We start from the raw sequence: 12,838 nt of genomic DNA, 5'->3' as shown, positions 1-12,838 counted from the left end.
TCCGGGGCGCGCGCGGCGGGGCGGGCGGGGAGCGAGCGGGGAGCGCGGCGAGAGCGGGAGCCCGAGGGAGTGGCGGGAGCCTCGCAGCCTCTGGAAGCCGCGGCCCGCGCCCCGCGCCGCCCGCAGCCACGGGGTTCGCAGCCCCGGGAGCCCGGCTCCGCTCTATAAATAGCAGGTCACGGCTCTGCTCGGCGCGCACAAGCTCGCGGGAACGCCGGAAAGTCGGGCTCAAAGTGTCTGCTGCTGCCGCCGCCCCCCACTCAGCCTCCGGGAGAGGTAATTACCCGCGGGGACCCGAGGGCTCGCTGGGGCTTTGCGGGGTGCAGGGGGGTGGGGGGAGGACTGTGGGTGATCCAGGAGGCGTTGGAGCCGGGCCGCGAGCGCGGGGATACGTCCTGGCGCGGGGAGCCTGTGTGTTTTGTATCAAGTTTCTCGGTCTGGCAGCCCCGGTAGCCCCTCCAGCCCAGTCGCCTAAGGGGGAGGCTGTGCGTGTTTCCTTGGAGGCTGGTAACCCTGTCGTCGAGATGACCCTCTCGCCGAGCGCCCCTCGGCCGGGCCAGCGCGCGTGGTCACCCCGACCCCCTCACACCCCGGCCCCGCTAACTCTCAGCTCTGGCCGCACTGACCTTCCCAGGCTGCGCCCACCTGTGCGGTCCCTTTGGGGCACCTGCGGCGGCCTCAGGCTCGGTCTCAACCTCATCCCGGCCGCAAAGCTGCCGCCGCCCGCCCTCCCGCCTCCTCTCTTCACTGAGGCGAGGGTCGGGGTGGGGGTGGGAGTGAGGGTCACTAATACCGAGGGCTTAGTTGCCCCAAGTCCAGGGTCTTCCTCTCCGTGACCACCCCCACCCCAACCCCCCCGCAACTCATTCCAGCAGAGAAGCCAGGCACGTCTGCTCTGAGCCACCAAGCATCACTTGTCCTTCCTCAAAGAGCTCCCACTAAGGGGTTGGAAATCGAGGGCCTTGGAGTGAGGCCGCGGGGGGCGGGCGGGCTGGGCTGGAGTTGGGAAACTGCGCGGCCAGCTCTCCAGGCACCTCTGGCAGGAAGGCCCAGGCCCGAGGAGGGCTAGCTAGAAGCTAGGGGTTAGTGCCTGCGCGGACTTTCGGGCTGGTAGCTGGGACTTAAAAAGAGGATGCTGGAGCCACAAAGACGTGTTTTTGCCTCTGAAATCGCCTCCTTTGGGTGTGCTTTCTGCGCTTACCCCCCCCCCCCCCCCGCCCCCCCGCCCCCCCGCCCCCCTGCCCGTGGAGAGGGACCGGCCGTTTCTGTTTGGGGGCAGGAGGTTTTAGAAGAGTGAGGATGTGCATATTGATTAGGTTTGTGCTGCTGCTGCCGCTGCAAAAACTTAACTGGAAACACCCGGGAGGGGTTTCTGCTACTCTTGCTTCAATGATGCAGCTTCGCTCCTTTGCCTGTTGTTTTCCTTCTGGGAACAGGTTTCCTCCCTCTTTCTGGGACGTTACTTGAGGTCATTACATTTTATGACTCCAGGTGTTACATTTTGCGTATCTCCTTCCTCTCAGAATGGCAGAACTTGTTTGAAAAGGTGTGGCTCTAGAAAATAGGTAAAAGCCTAGAAAACAGGATAAATTCATCTTCTCCCCTCAAGATAGGCACTCGATAGCCCTGTTATAGTTGTACAGCTACATTTCAGAGACCTTGATGGTAACAGGAGTCTTCTTAGTGGGTTCTGGACAGAGATGGTCACTAGTTTGACATAATGCTAAAGCAGAATGTAAGGCGCCAGGATTCACCAACGGGCCAGCTGGTTGACGGTGTGCAGGAAGTTGAGCAAAAAGAGGACTGGGCAAGTGGTCATCGTCTCAGTAGACAAAGAAATGCATTACCTCCTGCTCCTTTGCGATCTACTCCAGGAAGGCGTTGACATGAATTCAGAAGAAATGATCCAGGGCTTTTGTAATAAGTACCTGGGGGTTAAAAATGGAATCGCTTGGGCTTGTAGTAATACACAGTGCTCCTGCAATGGAATGCTTTTTCAGCGTATTTCTTTAAAATGTGATTTAGAAGATCGTCCTTGAAAGGTTATGAAGTGTGCATGTGAAGACAGTCTGGATGCTCAATGTCATTAGGAAACATGTGCTGATTGAAATGCTGCTCTTACTTTAGGAGAACATTCTCTTTGGTCAGGCAAATCAGTATTTACATTTGTGATAAACTAATGACCAATTAGGATGTACATATCTATAACCGCATTTTGCTTTTTTGATGCTTTGACAGAATACAAGAAAATCCAGATAGACCAAGTTTAGTCTAGTCCCCACCGCTGTTTAAAGAAGCACACGTGCAGAAAATACTTTTAAAATGTTGGGTTTGAGCTTCACTTTGGGGATGCAAATTGACTGAAGGACTTCATTTCTCATAAGATTTTTTGTCATAATATGCATAACATAGACTCATCTGTTAAAAATTTGATTATAAAATAATGCTATTATGTTTTAGTTGTGTGAGATGGAAAAATCATTATGCTTAGGGAAAAGCCAGATATTTGTTCTAAATTGTGCAAATTGAAAGTAATTCATTTTTCTTCTGAAACCTGGGGGTTTTCTTTTAGTACAAGTAACATAAATCCCCACTTGGGTAACAGTTAACTTTCTCTACTTCGAGCAAAACCCACGAGGGCAATTCTCCTAAAGACAGAGAAAAAAGTGCAAACTGATCTCATATCTCTTAGCAACCAAGTAGATGTCAATTTCCAGGTAAGTACCTGACATCTGAGAATACAAAGTTACAAAAATTACAAAGTCGTAATTAGTGAGTAAAATGCTTACTGAATATCTATTACATTTTTTATTTTACAGTGCACAATCCCCAGCCAGTACTAATATTACATATACAAATATGATTTTTATAATCTGTATGGAATACGTTCTTGTCTTTCGTAACCATGGGGATATTAATAGATAGAAATGTGCTGTTTTAAATAATCTCACGTTAAAATGTTAATGTCAGTTGAAAGCTGTATTTCTCTTTTTCTTCTGTATTCTGTACCTTCATTGTTCAACAGCCCTGGCAATCTGCTTCATAGACCGTTTTGTTACTACTTATTTATGTTGCGTTAGAAATCCTTGTTTATGGAGATCCTTAGGACACACTCATAAATATACACTTTCATATTCAGGCTAAAGAAAAGAGGTTGTTAGACAAATTATTTCAGTTTAAGCATTTGTTTTTAAAGACATCCAGGGATGCTGTGATTGCACGTTGGTGTACAAGAGCCACATCGCCTTTGCTTCCCAAAACTTTACATGCAGTGTGCACCTACAGACCACATTAAGATATGTGAGAACATTTTAAGGAATCTGTAGAGCTTTAGGCACAATTTCATTTGAATCAAGACTTATTGATTTATTTTAGAGAGAGAGGAAGAGAGAGGGGTAGAGAGATAGAAACATCAATGAGAGAGAAACATTGATTGGCTGCCTCTTGTATGCCCCCTACTGGGGATTGAGCCTGCAACCTGGGCATGTGCCCTCACCTAGAATTGAACCAGCAACCTCTTGGTTCATGGGTTGAGGCTCAACTTTTGAGCACACCAGCCGGCTGTTCATTTACTTTATATATTTTTACTACTGTGTAGGTTAAAGGAAGCATTTTAAAAATGCTTATGAAATTTTATTGTTATAGCTATATATATATATATCTGAAACTGCAGTGAGATTTTTCTTATGTAAGGCACAGTTGTAATCTTATTTACTAGAAGTATCTTGTTATAGATGGTAATACCATAAGACCAATGAAATATCTAGGAGTGTAGCAATTTTAGACTTTTTTACAACTGCCTTTGTAATTTGACCGAACATTGAGCTGTTAGGATAGATGTAATCCCAACAAAGGTTGAAGAGTTGGATTTCAATATCATATGTGTTTGTAAATCATGTTTTCCAAACTGAGTTTCTTAAATTGCAATATTGTGAGTAAGTTCTGTCTTCGGCATTGGGCAGCCATATCAACTAGGTCTCCTAATTGTGTGGTGGGGGCTTCAAAATAGCCCTAAGCAGAACTAAGTGAAATAGATTTGGCAGTAGTCATTTGGTTAAGCTGATTAAAGGAAATCTTGAGAAGTTTTCTAGATCACATGGCTTTGATCTGAGATTCCTTTGGGAATTTTCTAAATTAATGAATTCAAGGGAATGGAGGCAACACTTCCTTAAATGAGAAACAAACCCAACCTCCCTCTCTTTATTTTACCCTCTCTCCCTTCCTTCTTCCCTCCTTCCTTCTCATCCATTTGTCTATCATCTGTCTATCTACCTATCTTTCTATCTATCATCTATTTTTACCTGCCCTTCTGGTTATTAAAATGAAACAGTGCAACAGGCCTAATGTTGAAATTATTGAATAATGTTCTTGATTTTCCACATTTCCAGGAATGGAAAAGTTTGTGGGATGTATAGGCAGCCTTGATACTCATGCTGATTTTGAATTATTGACATAACAACAATAATGAAAAGTATCTAAGATCAAAGTAAAAATATAATTCATAAAAATTTTTATGTATTAGTTGTTTTAAATATATCACTTACTTATAAATTTTAAGTTTTTAAAAGGAGAACCTGAGATTTGTGTTTCTCAAAAGGGAGCGTGACTTTTAAAACTATGCAAAGGGAATCCTTTTAATACTCTTCATTTTGAAAAACTTAATTGATGGACATATGAGTCTTTCACCTTTCACCTTAGTTCTTAAAGCAGGCAGTTATAGTGCATTAAGTAGACCAAGCTGGGAACTACCATTGCAGACTACAATGAAGCAAATAAAATGTACTCCCTAACCATAGCAAAGTCAATCCTTTCCTTAATCCATTCTTTCAAATGATTCTCACTTCATTTTCATGGGGATTTACTTTTCTAAAAGCCAAAAGATCAGAGATGAGTTCTAGCGATTAGCACAACCAAAACACAAAAATTATTCACTGCTGGGAAAATAAAGTGAAACAAAATCCAGTGGCATCTGAAATTGACATTATAGTCTGTAGATGAGGGGAGATTATAGCTGTGCTCTCAAGAAAGCTTGGAAGTGTCATTAGTGATTATTTAATATCCTATTTAACATCTTCATATGCCAAACTTGCTAGATAACCACATATTCCACTTAGAGCATCGGCATACATCACGTTCCTAACAAAATATGTTGCATAGTTGATGCCCAGCATTAAAATATATCACCCTTTAAATTTTTTTCTGTAATTCCAATAGCCTTCTTATATTGAAGCAATTATGAATAAACATGTTTCCGAACTTTCTGGATAAATTCGCTTTAAAACAGAGCATTCCTACTTTGCACAAGGTGTCCATTGTGCATTTGGACTTAGAGATGGTTTGCACTAGGTGGCAGTGTGCAATGCTCAGTAGCCTTGGGTCATTTTAATTGCAGTATATTCATTATTAAAGCTTTTCTTTTAAACCAAATTTATGTATATCATGAGTGAGCTAATGACATTAAGATCAACAGGCAGCTAAATCCTTAGCAGTATATTTAGAAGAGCTGTTGTTCGTAATACTTTGAAGATTCGATTGTAATGGTTAACGTATTCTGCTTTCATGCGGGATCTGTTTATTTGAGGAATTGTTAAGAATAAATTGACTTAAATGTGCCAAAATTCTGATTATGACTAGGTTAAGAGAAAGGGAAAGGGAAAATTAAGAGATGATAGAAAAAAAATATGGTCATTCCACAATAGATATTGTTTTAACCATTTGCATTTTAATCCTAACCCTGTCATTACACAGGCTGAGCCAATTTTTTCTAGGAGTTGAAGGCTGTAATTGTTCATTTTTCTCTATTGCCCTTGGGACAATGCAAAAAAAACCCCAAAACTGCAGATAGTCTCACTGACACTTCTGCAGATCCCCTAATGTGCTCTGTGATAGGGATGGCCTGGCCACCACCATGACCGAATTGGATTAGCCATATCACGCTATAATTTTCTGGTAATTATGACAGCTGAATTTATCTAAATCACGTTTTCTTGGTTAATCTGGATGTAGGCATCCTTGTCTTTGGCTGAATGATTAAATTATGGTTTATGGTAGAGTTAATCAATGTATTCCATCATCTGTGCACCAGAATGGGATCTCTGCATTGTCTAGACACCTTATTGGAACCTTCCTCAAGATCAGTATGGTAGGCATTTCAACCATGTTCACTGAATGTGGCTGCTGCGGGAATGGAGACGAAGTGAAAATTTAACCAACTTAAATTGGCCTAATTGAGAAATACACGTCTTTACCAAGAACTTTTTACTATGTAAAAATTTAAGCATAATAAAAAAAAAAAATAGAATGGTACAATGCACGCCCAGTTCCATAGTTGTCAAATTATGGCCATTTTTGTTATCCCACTCACTTTCTCCTCCCTGAAATTTTGGAAGCAAATCCTAGCAGTTATACCAAAGGAAATACACGTATGAAGCTGTTATTTACAAAAATAGGTTTATATGAAAGGCAGTTTTAAAAATAATGACTACAGTATAAACAGTACATATTTCATTTAAAAAGTCAAAAATCTTGGCATTAGGTAAATTAAGCACTTGAATTTGTTCCTGGAATATATGGTGATTTTATATAATTAAGGATTGAATTTCAGTTTACATTAATGTCATATTTTTTTTAATAAACAGAATTGTGCAGCAGTGTTCCTGGAACACGTTAGGAAGTTAGTATCTACTTTAAATCAATGACTACATTAGGCTTTTAAGGTTAGAACAGGTATTAACTGTCTGCATACCTGATCACATCGATTCTCTTATATAACTTTACTTCTACAGATGTTGTAGGCATAACAGACCCTTGGCATATAAGAATTTAGCTGGAATGAGTCATGATTTTACCATCTGTCTTAAAGGTGCACATCATGTGGTAATCTATAATTTTGCTGAGGTATGAACTTAAATCACAGTCTTGAAAACTGGCCATTCAATGCATGAGCCCAGGCAGTGGTCCAGCTGTCACACCTGAAGGAGATTTTATGCTCTAGGTGACATGGCACTTCATTTTTTAGGGCTAATTGTTCCTAGTGAGTGTGTTTGAGAATTTGGGAATTTGAGAACTTGTTTGGTTCTTCCCTTTGAGAATGTCACACATCTCTTAAAACAGACCTTTTAGATTTTGTGTAGAGTTGAAATTTTAAATGAGTAGAATTTTATTTTTAGATTTCACAAAAAATTGACAGTAACCACTATGTATAAATCTTTATAGAATTATGTGATAAGAGAATTCAGTTGTAAAGAAAACAAGTAATTTGTATCTAAAGGATTTATGCCACACTACATTTTTATTTGTAAAAATTATACAAGGAGCAAAGCCCCCTGTATGATTTTCTTAGTATTAGACATATGGTTTTATGACTTTTTTTGAAACTTACTATAATGTTTTCTTTCCTGGGCTAAGGTTTAAAGACTGCCTCCCAATTTATTCATGTTATTTACATTCTCATTTCCCATTTTGTATTTTGGGTGAGAGTGAAGAATGGTACACACTAAGAATGGTATAATGAGAAATAAGTGAGCCAGTTGGCTTCCAGTTGATTTCTTTCATTCTTTTTTTTCCTACTCATTTTTCCTAATTATAAATGTAATAAATCTTCATTGAAAAAAAATTGGCAAGTGGGAGAAAAGTCTAATGAGGAAGAAAAAAATCACCCAAAGACAATATTGTTAGCATTTTATCATATTTCCTTCTAAGATTTCCTGTGATTCTTTTACAAAAGTTGAGGTTATAGTGTGTGTGTGTGTGTGTGTGTGTATGTATGTGTAAACAAGAGTTCTGATTTTGTTCACTTAGAATTCTGTTGTTCAATTCAGTTTAGATATTGATTGAGCACCTACTATGTGAAAGGTAGTATGCTTAACTCTGTTCCAGTTTACAGCCATGAATAAAAAAGAAAACCACTTTTTCCATGCATGTAATCACTTCTCTAACCTTCATTTTTGTTGCTCTCTGGTAGTTAGGCACATGAACTATTTAAACTTGTTTAGCCATCGTCTCAACTTAGATTTTTATATTCTTGGCATTTGTTTCTGTTAGTACACTGTGATAAATGTTTTTTGTATGACCCCATTTTCTGATAGTCTTTGTCTGTATTTTTCATGTTTTTTTTAGGAGTGATTCCTAGTAGTAGTATTCTTAATATAGAGTGTGAACCCTTTTTTCAAGAAACATTGCACTCATTTTTATTCTCCCTGGAAGTATATAAATCATAACTCCATCCTCACCAAAATTGAGGGATACTATTTTTTACAAATGTTTGCTAATTGGAAAAGTGAAGATAATTGTAACAATGTCAAAACAATAACATCGAGAGAGGAACAAAGATGGTGGCATAGGTAGTCACCTGTACTTGCTGCCTCGTACAACCACATCAAAACTACAACTCTAAGACAAAACAGATATCATCCAGAACCACAGGAAGGCTGGCTGAGTGGAACTTCTACAACAAGAAGGAAAGAGAAAAGGGCATTTAAACTGGTAAGAGGTGCAGAGGTATGGAAGTGCGAAGGTATGGAGGCATGTGCGGAAACGGGCTGGCAACTGGGTACGCTGTTGTCTTTTTCATTCGGGAGGGAGATACAAGCTCCTGATTGCTCTGAACTCCAGTTCTGGGTGAGACTCTGGGGACCCAGACTCATACGGGGAGACACTGGACTTTCTGGCATCGGGACAGGAACATGAGGGTAGCTTTCTTGCAGAGGTGCTGCAGCAATCATTGTTCCTACACAGGGCTGACTGGCAACTATTGCTGTTTGCTCCATCCTGATGATTCCCGGAGACCCCGCCCCACCCAATTTACAACCCCACCCAAGCTGTGAGCAGAGGCTTTTGCATATGAATGGCCTGTTCTTTTGCAAGCTAAAACCTAACAAACTGCTGCTGGGTCAAAGAGCACCAAAGCTTCCAAAAGAAGGACTAAGGCTAGACAGCAGCCTGCATTGCTTCACAGCTGGGCCTTATCTGGGCACTTCCAAACCCCAAAGAAAGAGGAGGAATCTGAAGATTTCTCTGTAGCTACTGCTGGGTGGCCTCAGGCAGTGGCTGACTTTGCACCTCCATGGAGATCCAAGAGCCAATGTACCCAGTGGTCAGGGTGAGACCATACCAGAGTACAAATCTTCACATCCATAATCGACACACTCAGGGGGCAGACTCAGTGAGCACCAAAGCCCCACTGAAGCAAGTCCTGACCCATAAGGGTGTCTCTAGCACAGTAATTCTCCCACTGTAGACACAGTTGGTCCTCACAGCCAATTGGCCTGGTGGTCAATTCCTCCCAGTGATACCAACAGCAATCAAGGCTTAACTACAACAAGACTGTGCATACAGCCCACAAAGGGGTGCACCAAGAGTGTCCACCTCAGGTAACTAGGGAGGCTGAGCCACTGGGCCCTATTGGACACCTAGCACACAAAGCCACTCTATCAACACATGGAAGCAGCCAAAATGCGGAGACAAAGAAACATGTCATAAATGGAAGAAATGGAGGAAAGCAAACTGCTGGATATAGAGTTCAAAACCACGGTTATAAGGTTACTCAAGAATCTTCTAGAAACCTCCAATAAATTTAGTGAGACCCTCAAGGATATGAAAAAAGACCAATTAGAAATTAAGCATACACTGACTGAAATAAAGAATAATGTACAGAGATCCAACAGTAGACTAGAGGACCCCAAGAATCAAGTCAAAGATTTGAAATATGAAGAAACAAAAAACATCCAACTGGAAAAGCAAAAAGAATCCAAAAATATGAAGATAGTGTAAGGAGCCTCTGGGACAACTTTAAGCGTACTAACATCGAATTATGGGGGTGCCAGAAGAAGAGAGTGAGCAAGATATTGAAAACCTATTTGAAGAAATAATGACAGAAAACTTGCCCTACATGGTGAAAGAAATAGACTCACAGTCCAGGAAGCACATAGAACCCCAAACAAGAGGAATACAAAGAGGACCACACTAAGACACATCATAATTAAAATGCCAAGGGCAAAACACAAAGAATCTCAAAAGCAGCAAGAGAAAAACAGTCAGTTACCTACAAAGGAGTACCCATACGACTGTCAGCAGATTTCTCAACAGAAACTATGCAGGCCAGAAGGGAGTGGCAAGAAATATTCAAAGTGCTGAATACCAAGAACCTACAACCAAGATTACTTTATCCAGCAAAGCTGTCGTTCAGAATTGAAGGTCAGATAAAGAGCTTCACAGAAAAGAAAAAGCTAAAGGAGTTCATCACCACCAAACCAGTATTTTATGAAAAGCTGAAGGGTATTCTTTAAGAAGAGGAAGAAGAAGAAAAAGATAAAGATAAAAATTATGAACAACAAAGTGACAACAAATACATATTTATCAACAAGTGAATCTAAAAATCAAGTGAATAAAAAATCTGATGAACAGAATAAACTGGTGAATATAATAGAAGCAGGGGCATAGAAGGGAGTGGACTGACAATTCTCGAGGGGGTGCGGGAAGAGACTGGACAAAAATCGTACACCTATGGATGAGGACAGTGGGGGGTGGGTAAGGGCATGGGGTGGGGTGGGAACCGGGTGGAGGGGAGCTATGGGGTGGGGGGGAAGGATCAACTGTAATAATTTGAACAATAAAAATTTATTGAAAAAACAGACAATAACATCATCATCATCAACAACAATAGTGTTTATTGAACACCTCCTATAGGTCATCCATCATACAAGACCTTTATCTCTATTATCTCATTTAATCTTTGCAACAGTTGTAAGAGGAGGACAATATCATCATCTTGTTTTAAAGGTTAGGAAACATTTTTTGAGAGGGTGTGTGACTCTCCCAAGGTCACACAACTGGTAAGTGATAGTATTGGGTCTTGGACCAAGATTGATTTTACTTTAAAATCTAGGTTTTAAAGTACTGTTTTCTACTATTATTTGATTAGGCAAGGCTGAACATTTTTGAAATGCCTATTTTAATTTGTACTTCATTTTTAGATATTAATTCATATATTTAGCCTGGTTGCATATTGGGACCTTAGTTTTTTCCATGAATGTTAGTGTCCTTTAGATATTAGGGATACAGTCCCCTTTGTCATTTGTTATCTATATTGCTTTTTAAATTATTTTTAACATATGGAGGTTGAAAATGTATGTGTAAGTAAGTTGAATGTCATATTTCTTCCATTGTTTTTTTTGCTTAAATACTTTCTCATTCATAGAGAAGATTAAAATTTACCTAGATTATTCTTCCCTGAAAACAATTTACATCGAATTCTTTAATGATTTTATTTTCTCTCTTGTTCACCCAACATTGTTTTGGTGTATGGTATGAGATAAGAGTTAAATTGATTTCCCTCCTAAAAATATTAAGCATTTTCCAGGAGCAGTTTTTGAATAATCCATTCAAATTCCAGTTATTTGTGACTCTACCACATCATTAAATATATTATCTTATTTAGAGGTTAACATGCACTTTCACTCCTCTCTTTTCCCTGTCTCCATCCCTCCTTCCCACTGGGTGGGTTTTGGGTTGTGGTGTACTTATTTCATTCTCTTGTTCTATCAGTTCTTTTATTAATATCACGCAGGTTTAAATGTTGTTATTTGCTTAATATATGGTAGGACTGGTAGCTTCTTCTAGTTGATTTTCTTTGTGTTTGTATGTAGCTTTTAAAACATTCTCACTGATATGTCTTCTGGACTCATTTTAGAAAATTTGGTAAGACTACCCTCAAAATATTTTTGTACTTTAATTGAAATTTCATTGAGTGTACAAATAGAATTGAGCAGAATTGGCAGCTTTACAAGATTTAGTCTCATTATCCAGGAGCCTGGTGTGTCTCTTGGTAAAGTTTTGATTTAGGGGATTGTTCATGCTGTGCATAAGGCCCTATGTTAGACATCAGTTATTATTGCCTAAATATTTTCCTTTTTCATGATTCACTCCTATGAACTGACCAAGGAATTCTGCAGCATGCCCTGTGCACCATGGGCCCACATTTGTTTTGCTCATTTATGTTTACATGTTAGGCCTAATAGCATCTCATTGTCCAGAACAGGGAGGTGCACATGATACCTGAAGGGTTCTCTTTCCCATTACTGGGCTACAACCTTGCTCTAAATATATATTTATTTTAAATTATTTTCCTTAAATTAGCCTAAGAAGATACACTCAGTATAAATATTATATATATATATATATATGATAGTTTATTCTCTTCAACAGCTCAGTAATGAGATATCATAAAATTGTCCAAAAATATATATTACTTTGTATATCAACAAAGTACAGTGCAGTAAGCAGCTCAGTTTGATATTTGGTTTCTAGTTGTCAAATCTGACACAATTACCCAATGAGATGATCAATTTTGGCCCATTACAGTGGAGTGACAGGGTTGGGTAACTAGCCTGAAGCTATAGCTTATTTATGTGAGTCTGTACTCCAGTTAGAGAGATTTAAAAATGAAAATCCAGAAATATTTTCATACATATAATTTTCTTATATCTTTCTTAAATGCTACACAACAATATACTCTAGCTCTTTTCCATTGACCTGGTATATGAAAACAGCCTGCTTATTGGAATCATGCAGAAGAGAAAACCTTGCTTTTATTAACAGGAGTCCTCTAGGTTTTCTTGAAGCTGAGACTTGCTTATTCAGGCTAATGAACCCTACCTCTGCTGGTGCCCTGTCTCAGGAAACTGCAAATAGATAAGTAGGAGAAGCATTGTGTGTGGGGCTCTTTAGGCCTACTCATCTCTACCTCCAATTCCAGTTGTAGTATTTTCAAGGGCAGTTCTTTTGTGTAGTATATGTAAGTTTCATTTGAGTTACAAGTATTGGGGTGTGGTAAGAACCA

General features: G+C 39.9%; 1 protein-coding gene across 6 annotated transcripts in view; it reads left to right on the top strand.

Annotated features, from left to right (window-relative positions):
* The first annotated feature begins 204 nt into the window (after window positions 1–204).
* Window positions 205–12,838, top strand: part of INPP4B (inositol polyphosphate-4-phosphatase type II B) — a 593,476-nt gene continuing 580,842 nt past the window's right edge. For all 6 annotated transcript variants that reach the window (XM_070415225.1, XM_070415230.1, XM_070415224.1 and 3 more), the window contains exon 1: window positions 205–276. The gene's annotated coding sequence lies outside the window, so the exon portion shown is untranslated. The remainder of the gene's footprint in view (window positions 277–12,838) is intronic.

Source organism: Myotis yumanensis, unplaced genomic scaffold (assembly GCF_028538775.1).
Source record: "Myotis yumanensis isolate MYYU_CA2020_CCGP unplaced genomic scaffold, mMyoYum1.0.hap1 SCAF_5, whole genome shotgun sequence".
Taxonomy (NCBI): domain Eukaryota; kingdom Metazoa; phylum Chordata; class Mammalia; order Chiroptera; family Vespertilionidae; genus Myotis; species Myotis yumanensis.
This window is presented reverse-complemented; position numbering and strand designations above follow the sequence as displayed.